Source organism: Rhinolophus sinicus, linkage group LG15, assembly GCF_036562045.2.
Source record: "Rhinolophus sinicus isolate RSC01 linkage group LG15, ASM3656204v1, whole genome shotgun sequence".
Classification (NCBI taxonomy): Eukaryota; Metazoa; Chordata; class Mammalia; order Chiroptera; family Rhinolophidae; genus Rhinolophus; species Rhinolophus sinicus.
In genome coordinates, this window is record NC_133764.1 from 1,892,911 (window position 1) to 1,918,998 (window position 26,088).

At 44.1% G+C, this 26,088-nt stretch overlaps 1 protein-coding gene across 4 annotated transcripts in view; it reads left to right on the forward strand.

Moving 5' to 3' along the window:
* The first annotated feature begins 15,238 nt into the window (after positions 1 to 15,238).
* Positions 15,239 to 26,088, forward strand: part of TNFRSF13B (TNF receptor superfamily member 13B) — a 63,178-nt gene continuing 52,328 nt past the window's right edge. The window contains exon 1 of one of the 4 annotated variants that reach the window (XM_074319812.1): positions 15,239 to 15,517. The gene's annotated coding sequence lies outside the window, so the exon portion shown is untranslated. Of the gene's footprint in view, positions 15,518 to 18,162; positions 18,181 to 26,088 lie in introns of those variants that run through there. The other 3 variants (XM_074319806.1, XM_074319809.1, XM_074319807.1) reach the window with 3 other exon arrangements.

Here is a 26,088-nt window from a genome sequence, read left to right on the forward strand (position 1 = left end):
GACAAAGTAGCAGAAAATACCTACTTGGAGTAGCACAAAGCAAAAATAATTTTAAAAATCAGGATAGTTTAAGGGATCTCTGGGACAAAATCAAGCATACCAACATTTTCATCATAGGGGTCTCAGAAGGAGAAGAGACTGAGAAAGGGATTGAAAATCTATTTGAAGAAATAATGACTGAAAACTTCCCTAACCTGGAGAAGAAAATAGACATACAAGTCTGGGAAGCACAGAGAGTCCCAAGCAAGATGAACCCAAAGAGGCCCACACCAAGACACATCACAATTAAAATGCCAAAAGTTAAACACAAAGAGAGAATCTTAAAAGTATCAAGAAAAGACAGTTAGCTACATACAAGGGAGTTCCCATAAGACTGTCAGCTGATTTTTCAACAGAAACTTTGCAGGTCAGAAAGGATTGACATGAAATATTCAAAGTGATAAAAGGCAGACACCTGCAACCAAGATTGCTCTACCCAGCAAGGCTATCATTTAGAATTGAAAGAGAGTTTCCCAGACAAGAAAAAGCTAAAGGAGTTCATTATCACTAAGCCAGCATTACAAGAAATGTTAAAGGAACTTATTTAAGAAGAAAAGAAGAAAATAAAAAATATGAATAAGAGAACAGGAAAGAAAAAAATTTTCACTGACAAAGGTAAACACTTAATAAAAACATTGGATCAACCAACTTTAAAGCTAGTCAAAATGCTAAAAGACAAAAAGTAGGATGCTCCTGTGTAATTACAACAATAAGTTAAGGGACACACACACACACACACACACACACACACACAAAGTAAAAAATAATGACCAAAACATAAATGTGGAGGAGTGAGTAAAAATTGTAGTGATTTTAGAATGCATTTGAACTTAAGTGACCATCAACTGAAAATAGACTGCTATAAACTTAGCTTGGTGTATAAGAACATGGTACCCACAAACCAAAAATCTACAAGATATATACAAGAAATAAAAAGAAAGTCATCCAAACACAACCCTATAGAAAGTCATCAACATATAAGAAAATAATAAAAAGGAACAGAGAAGAACTACAAAAACAATCAGAAAACAATTAATAAAATAACAATAACTACATGCTTATCAATAATTACTTTAAAAGCAAGTGGACTAAATACTTCAATCAAAAGACATAGTATGGCTCAATGGATAAAAAACAAGACCCGTACATATGCTGCCAACAAGAGACCCCCTGTAGATTGAAGGATACACACAGGCTGAAAGTAAAGGGATAGAAAAAGATATTTCATGCAAATAAAACTGAAAAGAAAGCTGGGATAACCATAATTTTATCAGACAAAATAGGCTTTGAAACAAAGGCTGCAACAAGGACAAAGAAGGACATTTCATAATAATAAAGTGTTTAATTCAACAAGAGGATATAACTCTGGTAAACATCTTTGCACCCAATGTAGGAGCACCTAAATATATAAAGCAAATATGGAAATAAAGGGAGAGATTGACAGTAATTCAGCAATAGTAGAGGACTTTAACATCCCATTGACATCAAAGGATACATCCTCTAGACAGAAAATCAAACAAGGAAACAGTGGCCTTAAATGACACATTAGACCACATGGATTTAATAAATATTTTTAGAACATTTCATCCCAAAGCAGTAGAATATACATTCTTTTCAAGTGCACATGGAACATTTTCCAGGATAGACCACATAATAGGCCACAAAATAGTCTTAATAAATTTAAGAAGATTAAAATCATATCAAGTGTCTTCTCCGACCATAATGGTATGAAACTAGAAATCAATTACAAGAACTGAAAAATACCCAAACACATTGAGGCTAAATAATATGCTACTATGCCATGAATGGGCTATCAACGAGATCAAGGAAGAAATCAAACAATACCTTAAGACAAATGAAAGTGCAAACACAATGTCAAAAATCTGTGGGACAAAGCCAAAGCAGTTCTAAGAGGGAAATTCATAGCAATACGGGCATACCTCAAGTAAAAAGAAAAATGTCAAATAAACAATCAAACAATACACCTAAAGGAATTAGAAAAATGAGAACAAACAAAGCCTAAAGTGAGTAGAAGAAAGGAAATAATAAAGTTCAGAGCAGAAATAAATAAATAGGGACTAAAAACAGAAATCGGAAAGATCAATGAAACCAAGTGCCAGTTCCTTGAAAAGAGAAACAAAATTGATAAACCCTTAGCCAGACTAATGGTTTAAGGAGAGAGAGAGAGAGAGAGAGAGAGAGAGAGAGAGAGAGAGAGAGAACAAATAATTTAAATTAAATAAGTGAAAAAAAGTGACAACAGACACCACAGAAATACAAAGGTTATAAGAAAACACAAAAACAATTATATGCCAACAAATTGGACAACCTGGAAGACAACCTGTTTCTAATAAATTCTAATAAATTCCTAGAAACATACCATCTTCTAAGCCCGAATCAAGAAGATACAGAAAATCTGAACAGACTGATAAATACCAATAAAACTGAATTAGTAATCAAAAACTCCCAACAAACAGAAGTCCTGAACCAGATGGCTTTACAGGTAAATTTTACTGAACAGTTGAAGAAGAATTTACACCTATTCCTCTCAAACTATTCCAAAAAATTGAAGAGGAGAGAAATCTCCTGAATTCATTTTATGAGGCCAGCCTTACCCTGATACCAAAACCAGACAAAGACACACACACACAGAGAGAGAGAGAGAGAGAGAGAGAGAGAGAGAGAGAGAGAGCCAATATCCATGATAAATATAGATGCAAAAGTCCTCAACAAAATATTAGCAAACCAAATTCAGCAATACATTGAAAGGTCATACACCATGATCAAGTGGGATGTATTTCTAAGATTTAATGTTGGTTCAAAATCCATAAATCAATTAATGTAATACACCAAACAATGTGAAGGATAAAAATCATATGATATCAAGTGATGCAGAAAAAGCATTTGACAAAATCCAACATTCATATATGATAAAAACTCTCAGCAAAGTGGGGATACAGGGAACATACCTCAACATAATAAAGGCCATGAATGACAAAAACACAGCTAAGATTATACTCAAAGGTGAAAAGCTGAAAGGTATTTCCTTAAGATCAGGAACAAGACAAGGATGCCCACTTTCACACTCTTATTCAACATAGTATTGCAAGTATTAACCACACCAACAGACAAGAAAAATAAATAAAAGGCATCCAAATTGGAAAGGAAGAAATAAAACTGTCATTCTTTGCAGATCACATGATGCTATATAGACAGAGCCTAAAGATTCCACCAAAAACTATTAGAACTGATAAATGAATTCAGTAAAGTAGCAGGATATAAAATTAATATCCAGAAATTGGTTGCATTTTATACACCAAAAATTATCAGAAAGAGAAATTAAGAAAACTATCCCCCATTTACATTTGCATCAAAAAATAAAATAAAATAAACTACCTAGAAATAAATTTAACCAAGTTGGTAAAAGACCTGTACTCAGAAAAGTATAAGACACTAAAGATAAAAACTGAAGATACAAACAAATGGAAGGATATATCGTGCTCCCATAGCATTATTAAAATGTCCATGCTACCCAAAGCAATCCACATATTCAACGCAATCCCTATCTGGGCATTTTCCCCAGAATTAAAACAAATAATCCTAAAATTTATCTGGAACCACAAAAGGCCTCAAATAGCCAAAGCAATCTTCAGAAACAAGAACAAAGTTGGATGTATCACAATACCTGATATCAAACATTACTACAAGGCCATAGTAATCAAAACAGCATGGTACTGGCATAAAAACAGATACATAGATCAATGGAAGAGAATAGAGAGCCCAGAAATAAACTCATGCCTATATGGTCAATTAATCTATGACAAAGGAGACAAGAACATACAATATGGTAAAGATAGTCTCTTCAATAAATGGTGTTGGGAAAACTGGACAGATATACACAAAAGAATGAAAATGGATCACTTTCTTACACCATATACATGAATAAACTCAAAATGGGTTAAAGATTTAAATGTAAGACCTAAAATCATAAAACTCCTAGAAGAAACCACAGGCAGTATACTCTTTGACACTGCTCTTAGTAATATATTTTTGGATATGTCTCATTGAGCAAGAGAAGCAGAAGCAAAAATAAACATATGGGACTACATCAAACTAAAAAGTATTTTGCACAGCAAAGGAAACCATCAACAATCTGAAGAAATCAACTTATTGAATGGAAGAAGTTATTCACCAATGATACATCTGAGGAGGGGTTAATATCAAAAATATATAAGACACTCATACAATACCAAAGAAAACAATCAAATTAAAAAATGGGCAGAGAGGGCATCCCAGTTTCAGGTGAGATAGCTGTACTTTCGCTTTAATAAAAATCTTTGCTCCTCTAAAAAAAATTTTTTTTTTTAAATAAAAAATAAAAAAAGAGGATCTGAATAGACGTTTCTCCAAAGAGGACATACAGATGGCCAATATATATATGAAAAGATGCTCAACATCACTAATCATCAGAGAAATACAAATCAAAATCACAAGGAGATACCACCTCACATCTGTCAGAATGGCTAGCATCAATAAATGAACAAACAAGTGTTGGTGAGGATGTGGAGAAAGGGAACCCTGTGAGCTGTTCATGGGATTATAAACTGGTGCAGCCACTAAGGAAAACAGCATGGATATTCCTCAAAAAAAAAATAAAAAAAATAGAACTATCATATAACTCAGTAATTCCGCTTCTGGATATTTATCCAAGACATCCAAAGCACTAATTTGCAATTATATATGCACGCTGTGTTCATTGCAGGCATTATTTACACTAGCCAAGATATGGAAGCAACCTAAGAGTCCATTGATGGATAAATGGATAAAGCAGATATGGTACATATATACAATGGAATATTACTTAGCCATAAAAATAAATGAAATCTTGCCATGTGAAACAAGGTGGATGGACTTAGCAGGTATTACGCTAACTGAAATAAATCACACAGAGAAAAACAAATGCCATATGATTTCACTTCTATGTGGAATCTAAAAAACAAAATAAATGAACTGAAAAACAGAAAAAAACTCATAGCTATAGAGAGCAAATTGATGGTCGCCAGATGAGAGGGGTGTTGCTTGGTGGGTGAAAAAGATAAAAGGGATTAAGAAATACAAATTGGCAGTTATAAAAATAGTCACGGGATGTAAAGTACAGCATATAGTCAATAATATTGGAATAACCACGTATGGTGTCAGATGGGTATTGGACTTATCGGGGTTATCACATCCTAAGGAACATAAATGTCTCATCATTATTTTGTACACCTGAAAATAATATAATATTGCATGTTCCCTATAATTGCAAAATGAATTAAAGGTGTAGTCATATAACAGCCTAGCCAACTGTCCCCCGTGTCTTTCCTTAAGGAAAGAAGAGTCTGTGAGACTGTGCCTTCCTGGGACTCTGTTCCATCCTTGTGTTTACACCTTATGTCTCTCTGTCTGGTCCCCAAAAGATGGTTTGCAGCCAAAGACGGGTAAGATATCTCACGTGAGATACAACCTAAGTTAGGCGGAACCGAGTGGGGACCCCCAATGAGCTGCCTTAGAAAAATATGGGAAGGGGCCTTGCCTCCCCGTCCCCCTGCCTGGGAAAAGCTGTTGCCGGCTCTGGCTTTTCCCTGGCACCTGTTTGTGAGAGAAGTCACGAGGACAATAAAGGTCAGTTCTCTCTACTTGTCTCAACGGAACTGTTACAATATAGGAGACTTGACCCTGAGAAGGTACATACCTTAAGACATCATGGGACCTTATGCTTCGGCAGTTTACAGACAAAGGGTGATTGGAATAAACGTTTTTCTGCTATGATGTATGAGTCTCACAGACCGTGTAAGAAACAATGTTACTTTCTTGTATTTGTATACCTATCAATAAAAACCTCCAGTCGGCCTTATTCTGGGCTCCAGTCCTCTGAGACTGAGAGACCCCTGGCCTTCTGAGAGATTTAACTGCATTAAGTCTCTGTTTGTCTCTTCCTTAAAAACTTAACCCAAGCCGCCCCTTCTCGCACCCTCACTGCCCGTGTTGCGCTGGATGTGCGACATAAAGGAAAAAACAGACACAGGAATAGCAAAATAGGGAGCAGCCTCTACTCCCAGGGTGAGATGGAGCGTCCAAGGGAGACACCCTCCACCCCCGCCCCAGCCCAGACCTCACAGGAGAGGGCATGGTTGTGGCAAGCTGCTTGGCGGAGGAGTCACTGAGGGGCGTGCCAGCAGGACTTGCTGAAAATCCACCCTCTGGTTCACCAGCGGAAGCCAGCCACGGGGGGTGGGGTACCATGTCTCAACTACCTAATAAGCCACAGGAGGACTCGCGCTGTGTTTGCATACTGGATACCATGGTAAGGAAGAATCTTTCTGATGACTTGAAATTTGAGCAGAGACCTGAAAGAAGTGAGGAAATGCCCGTGTAGGTATTGAGAGGAAGAGCATTCTGAGCAGAGGGAACAACAATTGCAAAGGCCCCGAAGCAAGACCTGCCTGAAGCATTCAGGAAACTGCAAGTAGCTGTGGGTTGGGGTCCAGAGAGAGGGCAGATGTAGGAGATGTGCTCAGAGAGACAGTAGGGACAGATGAAGCACGGTCTTGATGACAACATGGGAATGTCGGCTTTTACTCTGAGTAATACACATGCATTTCAAAATAATACGTCACAAGTATGTGTAACAGGTTATGGGAGTTTAGAAGAAGGAAAGATCGCTTCTGGCTTGGGGAGGGGCTGATGAGAGGAGGAGGAAGGAGATTGGAGAAAAAGTATTGATAGGCCAAGAGGAGGGAAGACAGCATTCAGAGAGGCCAAGTCACTGCCTCTCTTGGCCTCTGTGAGCACAAAGGTTTCCTGAAGCCCTGTGTTGACCTTGGCAGGCTTGCGTTAATGAGATCAGTGCCATTTGACAGAACTTTCTGCGCTGTCAGTGTGGTAGCCACTGGCCATGGTTGAAGCTATTGAGCACCTGAAGTGTGCCTAGTGGGACCAAGACACTGAATTCTAGTTGACTTTATTTAAAGTTATATTTAAATCACAGCAAGAGGGCAGTAGATACCACATTGGAAAGTGCAGTCTAGAGCCTCCCGGCTGCGCTGCATAAACCTGTCCAACCTGGTGGCTCCCCTTTGACTAGCTGTTTGGTCTGGGCCACCCAGAAACCCTCAAGGTCAGCTCATCACCACATCTCATTCTGTGTTAGCAATCAGCAGATCTTTCCATTCTATTTGAAAAATTATTTCTGTTTACACATAAATCTTGTTCTTTGCCTATGCAGTTAGCCATTTGGTCTCACAAACATCTGTTCCTCATGAGAACGGTCGGAAGGAGCAAGTCAAAACGAAAGCCCACGGCCCGCCGCAGATGGGCCTGTCTGAGATTAGTATCTACCTTTTCTACCAGGAGCTAAGAATACTTGGGTTGCTAATTTGAACCCAAATAGTGAAGTTCTCTCTCTCTCTGCTTTGAGTACATATTCTATCATTTCAGTTTTCAAAAACAAAACCCTTCTGTATGCAAAATTCTTAGAATGGTTGTGGTCTCCAGTAAGTTCCTTGTAAAACAAATGCACTTTGCTTGTGGTTGTACAAAGTTTCATGATCATCTCACGTAGGAGTTGGGCAGTTTTGAAGGAAGGCAGACACAAAGCTACACGTGAGAGGAGTCGGATATGGAGTATTTTAGATCAGGGACTAGTTGTAGATCAGAGCTTCTCAACATCAGCACTATTGGCATTTGGGGCTAGACAATTCTTTGTTGTGTGGCTGTCCTGTGCACTGTAGGATGTTTGACAGCATTCCTAGCTTCAAACCACCAGATGCCAGTAGCTATGGCCCCCTACTTACCCCACCACCTACACTACCATTGAGATGACCAGAAGGGCCTCCAGACATTGCCACGTGTTCGCTGGGGGGCAGAATTGCCTTGGTTGAGAACGCCACTGGTGTAGACAAAACCTGGATGAGAAGAGAAGAGGGAAGGCTAAGACCTCTGAAGTCACCCATCTTGGGGATAAAAGTGCAGACTCTGGACCCTCAGCAAGTGAGCATTTCATTAGACAGCATTGCCTGAGAGTTTGTAGGCCTTAAGCAGGAAGATTACATTCTGTGAGAGACTCGTGCCAGCATTCTTCTTTCACTCTTTCATATACATTCATTATTCTAAGTGTCAGGTACTAGGGATGTGGCGATGAATACACAGATAAGCTTATTAATTCATTCAACAAATATTTATTGCCTATTATGTGTCAGGCACTGTTGAAACACTGGGTGTATAAGTCAAAATTCTCCAGAGAACCTAGAATATCCAAAACAACTTTGAAAAAGAATGAAATTAGAGAACTAACACTAGCTGCAGTAATCAAGAGTGTGTAGAGCTAGACAAACAGATCAATGGAACAGAAGAGAGAATCTAGAAATAGAAACACATATTTGGATGGGTGAATTTCAACAAAAGTGCACAGACAATTCAGTGAAGAGAGGATAGTCTTTTAACAAATGGTACTAGAACAATTTGAAACCCATATGCAAAAAAATTAACTCGAATCCATATACAAAAAATAACACAAAATATAGTTAACATGTCATATACAAAATTTAACCCAAAAGGGATCGTGGCCCTAAAGTTAAAATCTAAAGTATAAAATTTCTAGAAAAAATATTTGAGAAAACCTTGGTTAGGAAGCCTTCTTGGATATGACACCAAAACCACAATCCGTAAAAGAAAAAATTAATAAATTGACTTTATTCATATTAAACACTTCTGCTCTTTAGTAGATGCTGTTAAGAGAATGAAAAGACAAGCCACAGACTGGGAGGAAATATTTTCAAGTCATATAGCTAATAAAATACTTGTATTCAAAATATATAAAGAACTCTCAAAACCCAATAATAAGAAAACAACCTAATTTTTTAAATGGGCAAGAGATTTGAACAGATACTTCATCAAGGAAGATATATGGACGACGAGTAAGCACATGAGAATATGCCCAACATTATTAGTCATAAGGGAAACGAGAGCTAAAACTATAACGAGATACTGCTACACGGCTATTAGAATGGCTCACATTAAAGACTCGCCATCCCAAGTACAGATGAGGATGTGGAGCCACTGGGACACTCATTCCCTGATGGTCAGAACATAGACCGTGAGACCATTCTGGAAAATAATACGGCAGGTTCTTGATATTTTAAACATGCACCTACAGTTCTACTTCTAGACATTTACTCAAGACAAATGAAAGAATATGTCCATGCAAACATGTACGTGCACGCCTATAACAACTTTATGGAGAATTGCCCCAAACTGGAAATAACTGAGGTTTCCATCAACAGGCAAACTGATATACCCGTACAATGGAGTATTACTCTACTAAAAAGGAACAAGACTATCCTGAAGGAATTGTATTCCCGAGAACCTTGTGGCCAGGATTTTAGAGATGGAATAGCCACGTCCCTCAAGGTTTCCCATGGCTCGCATCTCACTCAGGAAAAACTGACTTTCTCACCACTACCAAACAGCCCTCTGCACTGGATACTGTTTCCTCAGCTACCTCACCTTCTTCCACTCTTTCCCTCCTTCACTCCTCCCAGACTTGCCGGCCTGTCTGCTGTTCCTTACACTTGCCTGGCCTGTGCCCTTTGCACTTGCCGTTCTGGGATGTTCTTTCACAGAGAACCACGCAGCTCCCCTTCTTTCTGCTTCAGGTCTTTATTCAAACATTTTGCCATGAGGTCTCCTTTACTACCTATGGTAGATTAAATACGGACCCAAAGACATCCAGGGTCCTAATCCTTGGAATCTCTGAACGCTTCCTTAGATAACAAAGGGACTTCGCAGATGTGATGAAGGTCAGGGTCTTGAGATGGGGAGATGATCCTGGATGATCCAGGTGGGCCCTAAATGTCATCTCAAGTGTCCTCACAAGAGGAAGCGTGGACACAGAAGAAGCAGGTGATGTGACTGAAGCACAACGCTACACTGCTGGCTTTGAAGATGAAGGAAGGGGCCACGAGCCAAGGGATGCAAGGAACACAGTTGTAGAAGCTGAGAGAGGCACGATGGGCCTCCCCCGGAGGCTCCCGAAGGGCCAGCCCTGCGACGCCCCGACTTTAGCCCAGTGAGAGTGGTTGTGGACTTCAGAACTTTAAAACCATGAAGGAATAAATGTGTGTTGTTTTAAATCACCAAGTTTTTTATTTCTCTGTTTATTTTTTACCATCGCAGCCATAGAAAATGAACATACTACCTTACTTCTAGTTTCCACACTTGGAATTTCTGTCTTCCTTCCCTGCCTCATTCTCCCTCGTGGCCTGTATGGGAAAAACCCTACTAACTCTTTCTTTCCTGCGAGTCTCATTTACTACTTACGCAAAACACTTCATTCTGACACTTCTGGTCACCAAATGTGTTGGAGGTGTTTGCCCACACCAAACAATTCTCTGTGACACCAGCTGGGTGTCCTAACATTTAACTCGATTCTGACACTACCCAGAGACAACGTCAGACCCCACAGGTTAAGGGCTGGGTCCCATAAGATTGCTGCTGCCTCCCCCCCCCAAAAAAAACACACATAAAGACACACTTCGGACACCAGTCACAAGTCCAGGTTGTCACCTGTGTTTCTGACCAATCAACTGTATATTGGAGGCTCCAACGACTGCTCCTTGGGTTCAATTAATTTGCCAGAGCGGCTCTCAGAACTCAGGGAAACACTTACGTTTGGCAGGTTTTAAAAAACTATGATAAAGGACACAGATGAACAGCCAGATGAAGAGATACATGGGGTGACATCTGGGGTGGGGGATCCCGAGCTCAGGGGCTTCTGTCCCTGTGGAGTTGGGGTGTGTCACCCCCCTGGTTCGTGGTTGTGTTCACCGACCTGGAAGCTCTCCGAACCCCGTGCTGTTGGGATTTTACGGAGCTTCCTCACGTAGGCACGATCGATCATTAACTCCATTTCCAGCCCCCCGCTCCTCTGGAGAAATGGGGGGTGGGGCTGACAATTCCAGCTTCTAGTCTTGGCTTGGTCTCCTGGTGAGCAGCCCCCACCCAGGAGCCACCCAGAGTCACCTCATTAGAACAGGAGAAACACCTAGTGCTCCTATCACTTAGGAACTTACAAGGGTTTCAGGAGCCCTGTGCCAGGAACTGGGGACAGAAATCAAAATATATATTTTCAATCTAGTTGTGCCCTCCACAATGAGACTGAAACAACTACTTGACTTGGAGCTGATGGGTCCTGGAAATAAACACTTCAAAAATAAATTAAAAAAAAAAAAAAAAAAATATATATATATATATATATATATATATATATATATATATATCTCCCTATTATCTCACATGGCCCTAATCAGCCTCTGGCACACGATATATTTCATTTGTTTATCTCGCTTATTGCAAGTCTCTCCTGAGTAGATTGCAAACCCCCAGAGGGCAGGGATACTGGTCCGTTTCATCACGCTATATACACCAAATCCTGATATAGCATCAGGCTCTCCAAACTAAGTGATGGAATTCAATAGTTGAACAAATGCATAAACTATTTTAATATTCAGAACAGGGCAAGAAATAATTTACTAAACACCCAATGGGCCTTATTTACAACTGGTCGCGCTTGCTCCATGTTTTTCTGACACAAAGCATTGCGCTTAAAGTCACAGTCCCTTTGGACCAAGTCCACAAGCATCATTGCCTTTCTTGTGGGGAACAATTCTTGGGAGTGTAGTTGTGTGTTTCCAGTCCATTTTCTAATATTTTACGTATGTACATAAGTGTGCATGAATCATACCTAGTGCTGTTAGAGGCCTGAATTGACAATTCACACAAATGGAGCCACACTGTAAACTGCCTTCCTTCCCTCATCATCGTGTTTTTTCTGTTGTTGTTTTGTTTTGTTTTTTTAAGGAGGGCACAGCTCACAGTGGCCCATGCGGGGATCGAACCGGCAACCTTGGTGTTATCAGCACCACGCTCTAACCAACTGAGCTACCGGCCACCACATCATCGTGTTTTTGAGAGACCATGGTGGAGAGACACTCATGGATCTGGCTTATTTCCTTTTCCTGCTGCACAACGTTCCGCTGTAAGAACATATTACATTTTATTCATCCATTTCCCCATTGATGTGTCAAGCAGAGTCTGGGCAAGAAACAGATGGAGCTCAAAACAAAAAGGAACTGAATGAAGGAACTCTTTAGAAAGGTGTGGGCAGGGTCAGCGAAAGCAACACACTTATCTGTCCCATTGTCTGCTGCTTCAAACAGTGCTGTGGCAAATGGACAGAAGCTTCTCCAAAGTCTCTCATGAGGGACTGGTTTTTCTCAGACCCAATATTCCTCCAAATAGAGTTTTACCTAAGTACGTGGGAATGACTATTTTGATCTGCAAGTGAATGCACCTCGCCAAAGAATGTACCCTGACTCACCTCCTCCTTCAGAGTCACCAAGGAGGACTCCCCCTGGGGCTTCGTTCCACAGTCGTTTCTACAGTTTTGTCAGCAAGACCTTATTGAACAAATTATTATTCACAGAACTAAGAATCCTGGGTCCAGCCTCAGCACATTCCTTGTTAGGTGTGACTGTGTACTTCTGTCTCTTCATCTGTCAGCAAAGCAGCTGGAGCCCTGCCTTGCCAACCGCACAGCGAGAAGCAGTGGTGGGTGGTGGGGGCCAGGGCTGTGCTGGGCCCTGGGGAGTGCCTGGCGGGTCACCTCAGAAACAGTTCTTTTCTGCAGAAAGAACAAAAGTGCCCGCCTTTCTCTCACTTCCTTTTTGGAGCCTGGGAGTGTTGGTCTAAGAGTGGCCAGCTGCTATTTACAAGCCTCAGCTGCTGTGTGTGAAACCCCAGTCCCTCCCGAGAGGAAAGAATGGTGGGAAGGGGGGTAGGGGAGGCACCAGGTGACCTTGCCTTTGGTCTGGGGTGCCACAGGCCTAGGTGCAGCAGTTATAGTCTCAAGGAAACCCGCCCTGGAAGTTCAGGGTGGTCCTGGCAAGGCAGGTTTCCTATTAGATAAGCACTGTGGCGCTCTCTTTATAGATGCTCAAGACATAGGATGGGGCTGCTTGTTGGATGACAACGTCCACTCTCCCTGATTCTGAGAGAAGGGGAAACTGAGGCCCAGGAGGTCAAATGCCTGGTCTAAGGTCACACACTTCCCCACCCCCCAACCATTCCAAGGGTCCTGGGTCTCCCGGGATTGTCTAGAGCCCCTGGTGGACAAGCAAAGAGGGGGAAGGGAAACATGGTTGGGAGAGGCAGAGAAGGGGCTGCCTGCACATGAGACTCACCTGCATTGTCCCTGGGGTCTCAGAACCTTCATCAGGGCGGAGGAATAGAGCTGTCCTCCCTCCCTTGCCCACCCCCACTCACGTTGGCCTTTTTGGGATTTTCTATTCGAACCATCTGGGTTGCTCTTTGATGTTCACTGTAGCCTGATTTCACTGGAATAAAAATGGCTGTGTGGCCTTCCTCCTTTGCTCCCTCCTTCTCCGCTTCCATCCCTGTGTCCTTCCTTCTCTCCTCTCTTCCCTCCTCCCTTCCTCCCTTCCTTCCCCATACTTATTGATCATGTATTATGAGCCAGACACCGTTATAGATGCGATCAGTGTTGTCCTCATTGACAAAGCAATATTTGAAAAAAGATTTGTAGGCGCTGATGTGTTACCCAAGCAGGTATCTGGGCAAAGAGCGTTGCAGGCAGAGAGAAGAGCAAGTGCAAAGGCCCTGAGGCAGGAGCACGATTGACATGCTTAGAGCTCAGAGGGGAAATCCCATGTCTGGGTTGGTGTAGCAGGCAGAGAGCAGCTGACAGCTGAGAGAGAGAAGGGCTGAGTTTAGTGACCTGCAACTGCTGTAAGGATTTGGGCTGTCACTCAGAGTAAGCTGGGACAGCAGAGGACTCTGCGCAGAGGAAGGCAAAGCTGTGACTTTTAGGTTAACAGGTCACAGCGCCCTAGGAGGAGGTCACATTCCTGAGGGGTATGGGCAAAGGAGGAGAGGCTACCTGGCTCTGCCAGCTAAGTGAGGGAGGTGGCTCAGACTAGGTGGGGCGGGGAGGACGTGAGATGTGGGAGTCTTGGAATGAGCGATTTGCTGGTGGGTTGGATGAGAGTGGCCTGTGGAAGGAAGAGGAAAGTCCAAGCTCACCGACCCGTGTGCAGGGGCCACACTGACCGGGCTGTGATGCCGGCCCTGCTCGCAGCTAGCTGTGACTCCACCCTGGCCGAGCCTCCCTGAGGTTCCGTTCGCCACCTGTAAATGAACCAGAGCACCCCTCAGGCTCCAGGTGGCACATGTCCTTCCCTGAGGTGCGCGCACCTGCACGCGGCAAGTGCTTGGCAGGCACCAGCTCTGATCACAACACTAGCAGTTGGCATTCACTGTGACCTTGGTCAGTCCTCTCATTTCCAAGTCTGTCTGTTCCTTTGTGAAATGCACACAGCCGCTGGGCACTTCCAGAGCTTCTAGTCTCCTCTTCCTGGGAAACGTCAGCGAGCTAGAGCAGGTCCTTGCCCTCGGGCTAAATTCCCTCCTAGGAGACAGATGACGACCGCTTAGTGGCAGGAACAGGAAGGGTTGTAAGCTGTGAGGAGGGCATACAGGGGCTGGGAAATGGGGTGCGGGAGTGGGGTGCACTTAGAGAAGGTGGCCAGGAGAGGCCTCCCCAAGGGGGCACATTTGAGCTGAGGCACAAAGGAAGAGAAAGCGCCAGGCTGGCTGAGGATGGGAGGGACAGTGTTGCAGGCAGAAGCAACAACAAGGGCTCTGAGCCGGGTCAGGGCCCTGTGTGTGAGGAACTGAGAAGCGTGTTTTGTAAGCGCTGGATGAAGGCACAGAAAGGAGTTTGTAGGCGGAGAGAAGTGCAGTCTGGGTGGGCCCAGTGGTTGTGACACAGAGGTGGGTGGTAGTTGTCACACACAAGTGGGCAATGTGTGTCCCTTGTCCCTAAAGTGGTTCAAAATAGGGTGGTTCCATGTTCCCATAAACACAGGTCAATGCAGGGCAGAGAGCAGGTGGGAGGGATACTGCATAGCTACAAGCTGTCCCCTGCCACCCACCTGGGGCAGCAGGTCTTTCCGGAGATGGGTGGTGCCACCGGGGGGAGGTGGCTGCGCTTCAGGGCCGGGTGGGGCAGGGCCCTGTGCCACTCTCATGTGGGACTAGCTGGGCTCCCAGTCACGTGGGAAGACGTGTACGTCTGGCAAACACAGCCCCTTCTCTGCATCTGGAGAAGTCCACGGGTGGGGAGGGAACATGAGCTCTGGGCAGCTCGGGACTGTCCTGATCCTAGAGGTGGTTGTTTCTGGAACAAAGATTCAAGGTTTATCATCCTGAGACAGGTGAGACCTGCCACCCCGAGTCCTTCCCAGGGTCTCCTTTCTGGGTGATTCTGAGGAAAGGCGGAGTCTGTCACTTGTGGTGATCAGCACTGGCTGAAGAGCCGGATGTGCTTCGTCTCATCCAGTCCTTACAACAGCCTTATGAGGTAAGGACCATCGTCATCCCATTTTGCAGATGAGAAAACTGAGGGTTGGAAAAATTACATGGCTTGCTCAAAGTGTCATAGTTACTAAGTGGCAGGGGCCTGTCTGATACAGCCCAAGATGTGTTGGAACATGCATGCACAGTTAGTGGCATAGGCCTTTGGGAAGTAGTTAAATGATTTGGCAGCATTCACTAAAGCTAGACATAGAACTCCCAGGAGCTAGCAACTTTACTCCTGGGTATATGCCCGACACAGATGTGTCAGTTCTCTCAGGTAAAAGAATGTTCACAGCAGCACTATTTGTAATAGCCCCAAACTAGAAACTTCCCAACTATCCATCAACAAGAGAACTGTGGTATATTTATGGAATGCAATATTATGCGGCAATGAAAATGGATGAATTACAGCTACATATCACAACACAAATGAATCTCAGACATAATGTTAAGTGAAAGGAGTTAGACCCACAAAATTAGACACCGTGTGATTCCATTTATATGAAGTAGAAGATCGGGCAAAACTAATCTTTAGTGATAGAGGTTACATGGCAGGAAGGGCAGGGCATTGAGCTTTCTGTGGGCTGGAATGCGTGTTCATGTGGGTGCTGGTTACATGGGTATATTCATATGTAACATGTCATCGAGCAGAACACTTATGATGTGTGCTCTCCACTGTATTTCAATCATCCTCAATAAAAAAGGAAACATCTGTACTCCTGACCACTCTCTCCCATTGTCCCAGTTGGGCTGGGACTCACACACATCATAGGAAAATGAATCCCGGGCCCAAGGTGAGTTGCTGACTCTCTAAAGATCCTCTACCGCTCCCCAGCTCCTCCCAGCACATACCCAGTGTGCCAATGGGGAGACCCGAGGTGGTAACCAGGGACCACAGGGCTAACATGCGGCTGCAGGAGAGGAGGGGTGCTTGGGGAAGGAATTCGAAGAGCTGAGTGTCTGGAACTTTCCAGAAAACCCACCTCAGGGGTGCAGAACCAGCCTGATGCAACTTTCAATTGTGTTCCCCTCTGTCACTTGACTGTATTTAGTAGCGAACCCTTCTTCTGTTCCTGGATGAAGACTTGAGCCACATATGGCTTTCTGGTCACTTTTTGATCATGGAAAGTCCTCCGGATACTTTAGTTAGGAAAAGTCCCGCCTCAGTAATTAACATGCTTAACTCCAAGCAGTGGTCACAGCTCAGGGCCTGACTCGACTTGGGTGGTCCATCACGGCCTCTTTCTGCAGGATACCTCCAGGGGGACACCGGGATCTTCACCTCTCCACCCTCTCCCTGACTTTCCTCTTGGCCTGCTCATCAGCCCCATAGGCGGGACATGGTGTCCACACACTCAAAGAAAACCCCGACCAGGCTCCCAGGAAACCCCTTTTGAGGAACAGGTGAGGGGCCAGGCACCTTCCAGCTGGCGTGGGGAGGAGGCAGAAGCCAGGTTATATGGCACAGCTTTCTGCAGAAGTGTCCTCCCACCTTGTCTGGGCCCTTTCTCACCTGCCCTCTCTCAGCCCCCACTGGCGGTAGGTCCTTGGCTCTCTGAGAGGCTGTGCGGCCATTTCCTTTGTCAATATGCTCACAGCCCCCCTCTGAAATCTTTCCTGTTGGTGACTCTGTGCTGCTCCCCAAAACTGTACAGGAGAAACAAGGAAAGACAGAGAACTGTCACAGATCAGAGGAGACAGGACAATTAAACTCAGTGTGTGGAATTCTGGATAGGATCCAGAGATAGACATTTAAGGATAAACTGGTGAAATCACATAAAGATGGCAGTCTTTACTATTTCGTTAATAACAGTTTCGCTAGTTAACAGTTAACTTATTATTTTACCAGCGGCGCTACACCAATGTTGACACCTTAGTTCTGACAATTGTACCATGGTTCTGTGAAATGTCAGTGTTAGGGGACGTTGCATGGATCTGGGTGAGAACTCTCCGTGGTATCTTTTCTGTAAATCTAAAATCATTCCAAAATGGAACTTTTGTTTAAAAGCAGAGGCGGTTACCATCGTGTTTATGTGCCGTGCCACACCAGGCCCGCCTATGGTTTGGAAGTCAGAACAGTGGCTGCCCTCGGGGAGGGCTGAGGCTGGGAGGGCTGGGCATACTCTGTGAGAGTCTGTGGGAGTCCTCTGAGCTGTACACTTACAATGTATTAAATCATAGCTTAATGAACTTTCACCATTTTAATTAACGAAAAACCTGCTTGGAAAGAGTCTGTTTTGACTGTGGGCCTCAAGACTTTTGCAGCTATAAGTCCTGGCCTGGGGCTGCCCACAGCAGCTCTGAAAACATGGGCCTCGACAGGGAGAGCATTAGCCCAGAGTCAAGGGCCGTGGGGACATCAGGAACTGTGGAACGGGCTTGGGTGGGGGGTGCCGTTTTAAATAGGAGGCCAAGGAAGAATCACCGAGAAGGGAACATTTGAGCAAAGGGCAAGAAAGGGAACTGAGACAGGTGTTGGACGAAGGGCATTCTGGGTAGAGGGACAGGCCAACATCAAGGCCCGGGCAGGAGAGTGGCTGGCCTGGTTCGGAAGCAGCAAAGAAGACGGTCTGGGTGGAAAAGAGAGAGTGAGGGGAAGTGAGTGGAGCAGTCAAGCTTATGGAGGGTCTGTGTGCTTTGCGAGCACCAGGCTTTGCCCCACGCAAGGTGAGCAACGTGGGGTGGGTTTCAACACCAGAGGGGCAAGATCTGACAATCTTTACAAGATGCTGCCCTACCAAGTGCTGAGCTGAGAGCAGCTGTGGCAGGAGGGGTGAAGGGCAAGTGGGGAGCTGGGAAGACCAGTGAGAATCCAACTGACATGATGCAGGGGTGAGATGAGAGTGGCTTGAAGCAAGCACAGAGCAGGTGGCGAGAAGAGGTCAGGTGATTCTGGGCATATTTTGAGAGCAAAGCCAATAGGGTTTCTTCCTAGATTGGTTGAAGGGATGGAGAAACAGAGAAAGAGAAGTCAAGGATGACTGCAAGGGTTTGGGGCCTGAGCAACCAGAAGTTCAGAACTACTGGTTACTGAGATGGGGCAGCCAGCTGGGGCAGGCCAAGGAGGTAGGGCTGAGGTACGTCTGAGAGGCCTGTTAGGAAGCGAAGAAGAGGCACAGAGGAGGCCAACAGGTACCCAAGTCTGGGTCTAGAGGGGAGGCTGGCTGCAGATGTGGATTTGGGTGCTGTCATTATTATTACATGCATTGAATACAAACCAAGTGTATTAGTCAGAGTTCTCTAGAGAAATAGAACCAATATTTGGGAGTGAAGGGTGGGGGAGAGGGAGATAGAGACAGTGAGAGATTTGTTTTAAGGAATTGATTCATGCAATTGTGAGGCTGGAAGTCCCAAATCTGCAGGGTAGCCAGCAGGCTGGAGACCCAAGGCAGAGCTGGTATTGCAGCTTGAGTCCAAAGGCTGTCAGGGTACCTGTGTCTTTTTCTCTCAAAGCCTTCCACTGATTGGATGAGGCCCATCCACATTGTGGAGGGTCATCTGCTTTACTCAAAGTCTGCTGATTTAATTGTTAGTCTCATCTAAAAATACCTTCACACAGCAACACCGGGACTAGTGTTTAACCAAATACCTGAGTACCGTGGTCCAGCCAAGTTGACGTGTAAAATGACCCACCAAAGTGGGCAGATTGGCAGGACAGAGGTGTCAGAGAGGCAGGTGATGCGTCCCAGGAACAGGCCCACTTTTCTTTTGGTTCTTTCCTGGGCTTATCAGGATCTCAATACAGGTATTAGACACTTCGAAATCCGACCAGGGCCTCTCATACAACAAGACCCAAACACTGGATCAAGTGGAGCCCTTTGAAATACAACACTGTAAGACTGTACAGAAAAATCAAACTGAATTACCTTCTCTGCCTGAAACCCTCCTCCAACTTGATGGCCCACTGTGCGCTCTTGCAACCAGGAGTTGAATTTATGTATTTTTGTCCTGACTATTTCTACTTAGACCTGTTCTTTTTTTATCCAGCTCTATGCAGAATGATATCTTGTCCTCTCAAATGGACAGGGGAAGCTGTGAGGGCAAGGCCCATGTTTTCTTCGTGAAGAGCAGTGACGGGGAGCTCACTCCTTAGCTGGGGCAACCTTTGAATGGTGCTGACTGAAGGAGCTCTCCTCCCAGTTGTGCTGAAGACTTCTTGCCCCATGGAGTCTGCAGGATGACCCCCAGGGTGGCCCTGGGGTATGTGAAGGCTGTCACTGCACCTTCTGTTCTCCATTGGATAACAGTCTGGTTTTTCACGAGTACAGGCTCCAGGCTGTTGGGTGCCCTTCTCTGCTTACACACATTATGGAAAGCCCCTTTCCACCCTCTGTGCGGTCTCGCAACAACTGTCTTTAATAACACGGTGAGCCCATTAGGAGATCTAAGTCCCACACTGGCCAGAGTTCTAAAAGTTCTCATTCAACAGTATTTATTGACTTCCTCCTCCATGTCAGGCTCTGTGCTTGGGGCTGTGAATAAAATGTCCCCAAAGCAAACACAATCCTGTCAGTGTCCCTGGCAAATCCCTCTCAGGCCTTACTGCTTTATTGTGGCCCAGATAGCTTCCAACTGCTGGGGGTACATAGTTCTAGTTGTGGGGGCTGCTATGCCTGCTGCAGGGCACAGCAGACGTGCCAGGGAATAAATATCACTAGAAGAATCCCTCGGCCAATACAACTGTTGGGAATTGGTATGTTAATGACCCAGGCCCCTTGAAAATCTTTCACACCATTTTCCAGAATTTTCCCCATGGGTCCAAGCTGCAATTGTCCACAGTGGTAGCCGGCATAATAACATACCCTTTCTTGGCTGCCTCCCTTTCCTATTACCTGCAATTCCCAAACAAACAACCAGCGTGTAATCTTCAGGGTCTGCTTATGGAGGAGCCCAAACTATGATAAGCTCAAGCCCTTGCAGGACTTCCACCCAGTGGGAAGGCAGAGAGTCAGCAAGTAATCACAAATCAATATATAACTTAAAATTACAGGAAGAGGTGTAAAGGAAAGAACAGGATGGATAGATAGATAGATAGATAGATAGATAGATAGATAGATAGATAGATACAAAAAAATGTACACACATTTTAAGAAAAGAAAAAACTGTATTAAATTTGTAATATGATGAATGATGCTAGCATTCATTTGACTAACACCATCTTTTGAGTGAACATCGTACTACACATTGTTACCATAATTCAAGTTCAAAAAGTAATACATAGATAACTTCTCTTAAAATGTATACATTTTTTGGCACCCTCGGTACATCAGGTAGAGAGATATGAGTGTATGGCTTGAATGCGATAGAACGCAAAGTCAGGAAAAGCCTCTCAGAGGAACTGACATTTATTTATTTGTTTGTTTGTTTGGAACTGACTTTTAAACAGGGACCTGGAGAGTGAGGTAAAGGAAACGTTCTAGACAGAGGGGAGAGCACGTAAAATGGTCCTGGGGCATGAAGGAGCTTGTCATATTCGAGTTACATGAGAAAGCCCAACACCTCCCTACAGTACAGTGAGCGAGGGGGATGGTATGGCAGGAAGTCGGAGGGCTACGCAGCATCTAAGCCACGTATTGCCTGGCGGGCAGCACAAGAAGTGTTTCCTTTTCTCTGAAGATAATGGAGGGAGGGGCCTCCAGCAATGGTGGACTAGATTGTTTCTGCTGCTGAGAACACTAGAAAATTGGACAAAATCATAAAGAGAAATACATCTATTTGAAAATGTCATCGGGGCAGTGAGAATTTATGGGAATTATGGGGCCAAGATCTAGGAGAGAATGGGGGTCCAGAGAGGTGGAGCTGGTGGTGGACACCACTTTTCCCCTCGTGGTGATGACTGACTTGAAAGCAACATCTGAGAGGCCCGAAACTGAGTAGAGCTTTCATCAGACTCATGGAGCTTGGAGTTTAGAACCTGCCAAGGAAGAAGGGTTTATTAAATATCTAAGGCTTTGGTTTGGGACCCTTAAGGGCTGATATTAAGAATAAAGATGAACAAGAAATAAAACAGCCCTCACAGGGACTGACTCTGAGATTCAAGCCATTTCAATTCCTCACTGGATTAAGGTGATTTGGGACGGAAGGAAGATGACATCAAATTATCTCTACACATTTTCATACTCAGTGTCCAGGTTTACAAGAAAATAAGACTCAGCCAAATATCAGATGAAAAACACACAGACAAACAATAAAAACAGACTCAACGGAATACGGATAATGGAATTATCTAACATGAAATTTAAAATAACTGTGAGTAAATATTCAATGAATTAAAAGACAAGATGGAGAATTTTGATAATGAATGGGACTATAGAAAAGGGAATCATAAAACTAAACATATTCTTACTATATGATCCAGCAATCGTGTTCCTTGGTATTCACCCAAATGTGGCAAAAACTTATGTCCACACAAAACCTGCAGGTGGATGTGCATAGCAGCCTTATTCATAATCACCAAAAACTTGGAAGTAACTAAGATGTCCCTAGGTAGGTGATGGATAAATGAATGAACATCCAGACAATGGAATGTTATTCAGTGCTAAGAAGAGTTATCAAGCAATGGAAAGACATGGAGGAACCTTAAATTCATATTACTATGTGAAAGAGACAATCTGAAAAGCCTACATACTGTATGATTCCAACTATACGACATTCTCTGGAAAAGGCAAAGTCATCAAAACAGTAAAAATGCCAGTGGTTGCCAGGAGTTAGGGTTCAGGGAGGGATGAACAAGCAAAGCCAGAGGATTTTTAGGGCAGTGAAACTATTCTGTACGATACCATCATGGGGGATACATGTCATTAGACATTTATCAAATCCCAGAGAATATGCAACACCAGGAGTGAGCCATAGTGGAAACAATGGATTTTAGGTGATGATGATGTGTCAATGTAGGTCCATCAATTGTAACAAATGTATTACTTTGATGTGGGATTTTTTTTTTTTTTTTTAAGATTTTATTGGGGAGGGGGAACAGTGTGTACTTCCAGGACTTTTCCAAGTCAAGTTGTTGTCCTTTCAGTCTTAGTTGTGGAGGGCGCAGCTCAGCTCCAGGTCCAGTTGCCGTTGCTAGTTGCAAGGGGCACAGCCCACCATCCCTTGCAGGACTCGAGTTGTTGAACCGGCAACCTTGTGGTTGAGAGCCCACTGGCCCATGTGGGAATCAAACCGGCAGCCTTCGGAGTTAGGAGCACAGAGCTCCAACAGCCTGAGCCACCGGGCCGGCCCCTGATGTGGGATGTTGATAGGGGGATAGGCTATGTGTGTGTCGGGGGGACAGGGGATATGTGGGAAATCTCTCTACTTTCTGCTCAGTTTTGCTTTGAACCTAGCCCTGTTCTAAAAAATAAAATCTATTATTGAAAAAAGAAGATTGGAAGAAAATAAACCATAAAGAAATAAAGAAGAAATGGGGGAGTCAAATGGAGATTGTGGACCTGCAAATTTCAGTAACTGAAATTAAGAACTCAAAATATAACTTTAATAGCTGATTAGATATGTGTGAAGAGAGATGTAAGGGATGAAAGGATAGGTCAGAGGAAGCTGTCCAGACTGAAGAGACAAAAGAGCACAAGAAATGTATGGATCATGGTGCAACAGGTCCAACATACGTATAAATGGAGTCCCAGAAGAAGAGGAGAAAGTATTAGGCAGTGGTAATAGTTTCAGAGATAATGACTAAGAATATTTTGAAATGAATAAAAGACATCAAGCACTGGACTTGAGAAGGACTATGAATCCTTAGCAGAATAAATATAAAGAAAAACACATCTAGGCACATAATATTACTGGAAATCAAAGAGAAAAATCTTAGAAGTAGGCAGAAAGAAAATAAGGTAAATGGGAAGCCATTAGAGAGTTTCCATGAGGGACTGTTGGGATATATGATTTATGTTTTGAAAAAATCATGTGCACCTGCTGGAGGAGGATGGGTGGTACAGGTGAGTGGCTCAGCAGAGAGATGATGGTGGGGACAAGGAGGGTAATAGCAACAACAAGTGGGGACGGGGAAGAAACAGTCATGTTGAGGATGGTCTATATTTTGGGTAAAGGGTAGGATGTGAGAGTGAGTAGAGGAAAGAATCAAGAGTTATCTCCAGGCTTCTGGTTTGAGGAATTTGGTAATGGTGGTGTCATTTACTGAAATGGGAAAGACTGGGAGAGGAAGTGGTTTTGAATGTTATGTTTAGGTGATTTATTTTCACTGAGCCTCATTTTCCTCATCTCTAAAATGAACCCACCTCATAGCTTTATCGGCTATTATTATTATTATTATAGACATTCAAGTTGAAATGTCAAGTAAACAGTTCAGATCAAGCAGCTGGAAGCAGGATCGTACAATTTCTACTCTGCAGCCTCGGTGTCCCTGGCCACTTTGGATCCAGAGCCGAAACAACCAGGCCAGCCCTGCTGTGTGGCTTAGGGGCCCCAGAGCTGGTTTAGCCTCCTGTGTCAGAGCCAACTTCTCACTTATCAGCAAAAACCGGGGAAATGAATTAGCCTTCAATAGTAGCAGGAGATTAAGCTCAAATCCTGCTACACGAAAGGTCTTAAGCACTTTTTTCTCCTTTACCCAGAACTTTTAAATTCTGCTTCTGCAATTTGAGACTTGCTAATCTGCCTTACTCCATCTGTGAATATTGTATTGGTTTGCTAAGCACTAAGAGATTAGCATTCACTCTCATTCTTCCTGGAGGGAATTTTTCTGTGACACAGGTTGCACCAGAAACTGTTTTTTGTTTTTTCCAAACAGAGCATTGATCTGATTCGATTAGATTCCGTTCGATTCGATTCAATTCAATTCAGATATTCCTGGAGGGTCTTCTCTGTGCCTGGCACTGAGGGAGCCCCAAATGAGAAGTCAATCATTCATTGGTTCAGTAAACATTTCTCCCTTGCCCCCCATGGCCACCACCATGGGCCTTTTTCCCATTTTGTTGATATGATGAATTCGCTCACTTCTAAGTGCACCAACTGCCTGCACTGCCCTTCACCCAGGCCTGTGCGAGCTGCCTGTCGACCCATCCAGGCTGCCCCAAACTGCCACTCCCAGACACTCCTGATCCTGTCACCCCATGTTACCCCAGCTCAGACTAGTGTCTGATCTTCTGTTATCAATTTACGGGTATGTTGTTGTCCTTCCTCTCCCCTAAACCTGGACGGTGAGCCCCAGGAGTGCAGGAACTTTGACTTATGCACTGCTGTATCCCCAGCACCCACCCCACCAACACACACAGTAAGGGCTCAATTAATGCTTGTGGACTGAATGAGAGAATAACTCTGCTTCTGGGCCCACACGTCCTCTCTGAGAGGGTTGGGGGTCACTGGGCAGGAGAATATCAGGGTCAGACAGGAGCTTGGGCTCAGATTTGGGACTTGATGAAAATTTGTAACAGCCCCAGCTGTTTCAGCACCCACTAGCAAGAACATGGTTCTGGGGTCAGACATTGTGGGAGAAAATCTCGGCTCTGTCACATACTAAACTACAGGCAAAATGCTCGGTCTCTCTAAGCCTTGACTCCCTTTGTTACAGGAAAAGAGGGCCCTTGGCTTCATGTAAGAAGAAATTTGAGTGTGAGCTGGTACATAGTTTACAGTGAAAGTAAGTTCATTTAGCAGAGAGTAGGTAAGGAAAGAAAGGAAAGGCTACCTCACAGACAGAGTGGCGGTCTCTAATCGCTAGTGGAAGAGAGACCCCCGTCCATCTGCTGGGCTAGGGTTTATATGTGTTTCTTGTTTCCAGGGAAGACTTCTTGGAGTGGGGAACTTCTGCAAGGCACAGAAGAATAGGGGCGGGTTTACCTTTAACTTTTGTAAGGTATAGCCTAGGGTTTCCAGGCGGGAATTCCCGCCCGTTCTCAGGACTTGTTTTCGCTTTCTCGTTCCCAAATCCCGAGATACAAACTGTTTTCTGTTCTCCACAATGAATCGTTTCCACAAAGTGACGGCCGATACTACCAACCACCTGGGTTCAAGGAGCTGATTTTCCCGATTTCCTGACCAACTTTTCTCGGGATTTGGGAATGGAAAAGTGAAAAAAATTCCTGTGAATAGGCGGGAATTCCCACCCGGAAACCCTAGAGATAAATAGGAAAAATGTCTAAGAGACACACTGTGAGTAGTACGTTTATTTCCCATTGTGGGTATTACTGGGTTTAGGAGCAGATTTTCCCAATTTCCTGACCAACTTTTCTTGGGATTCGGGAACGCAAAAGCAAAAAACATTCCTGAGAACAGGCGGGAATTCCCACCTGGAAACCCTACAGCCTGTGACCGTGTTACCTGAGAGCAGCCCTTCTCCACAGGGTGTCCAGGTTCTTGGCACCTCCAGCAAAGAACTGAATGAGACACAGAAATAGTGGTGAATGAGCAGCTTATTAGAAGCGAACGTACACTCCAAAGAGGTGGGATTGGGACTGAGCACAAAGAAGTGGCTCAAGGGCCCCGACTAATGGGGACTTGGTTTTCTTTTCTTTTCTCAAGAATGGGTTACTCTTCTCCAGGTATGGGGCCACTTGATTGGCTCCTGTGATTGACAAGAGGCTATTACCTCATCTTTTTAGACTGTGCATGTTC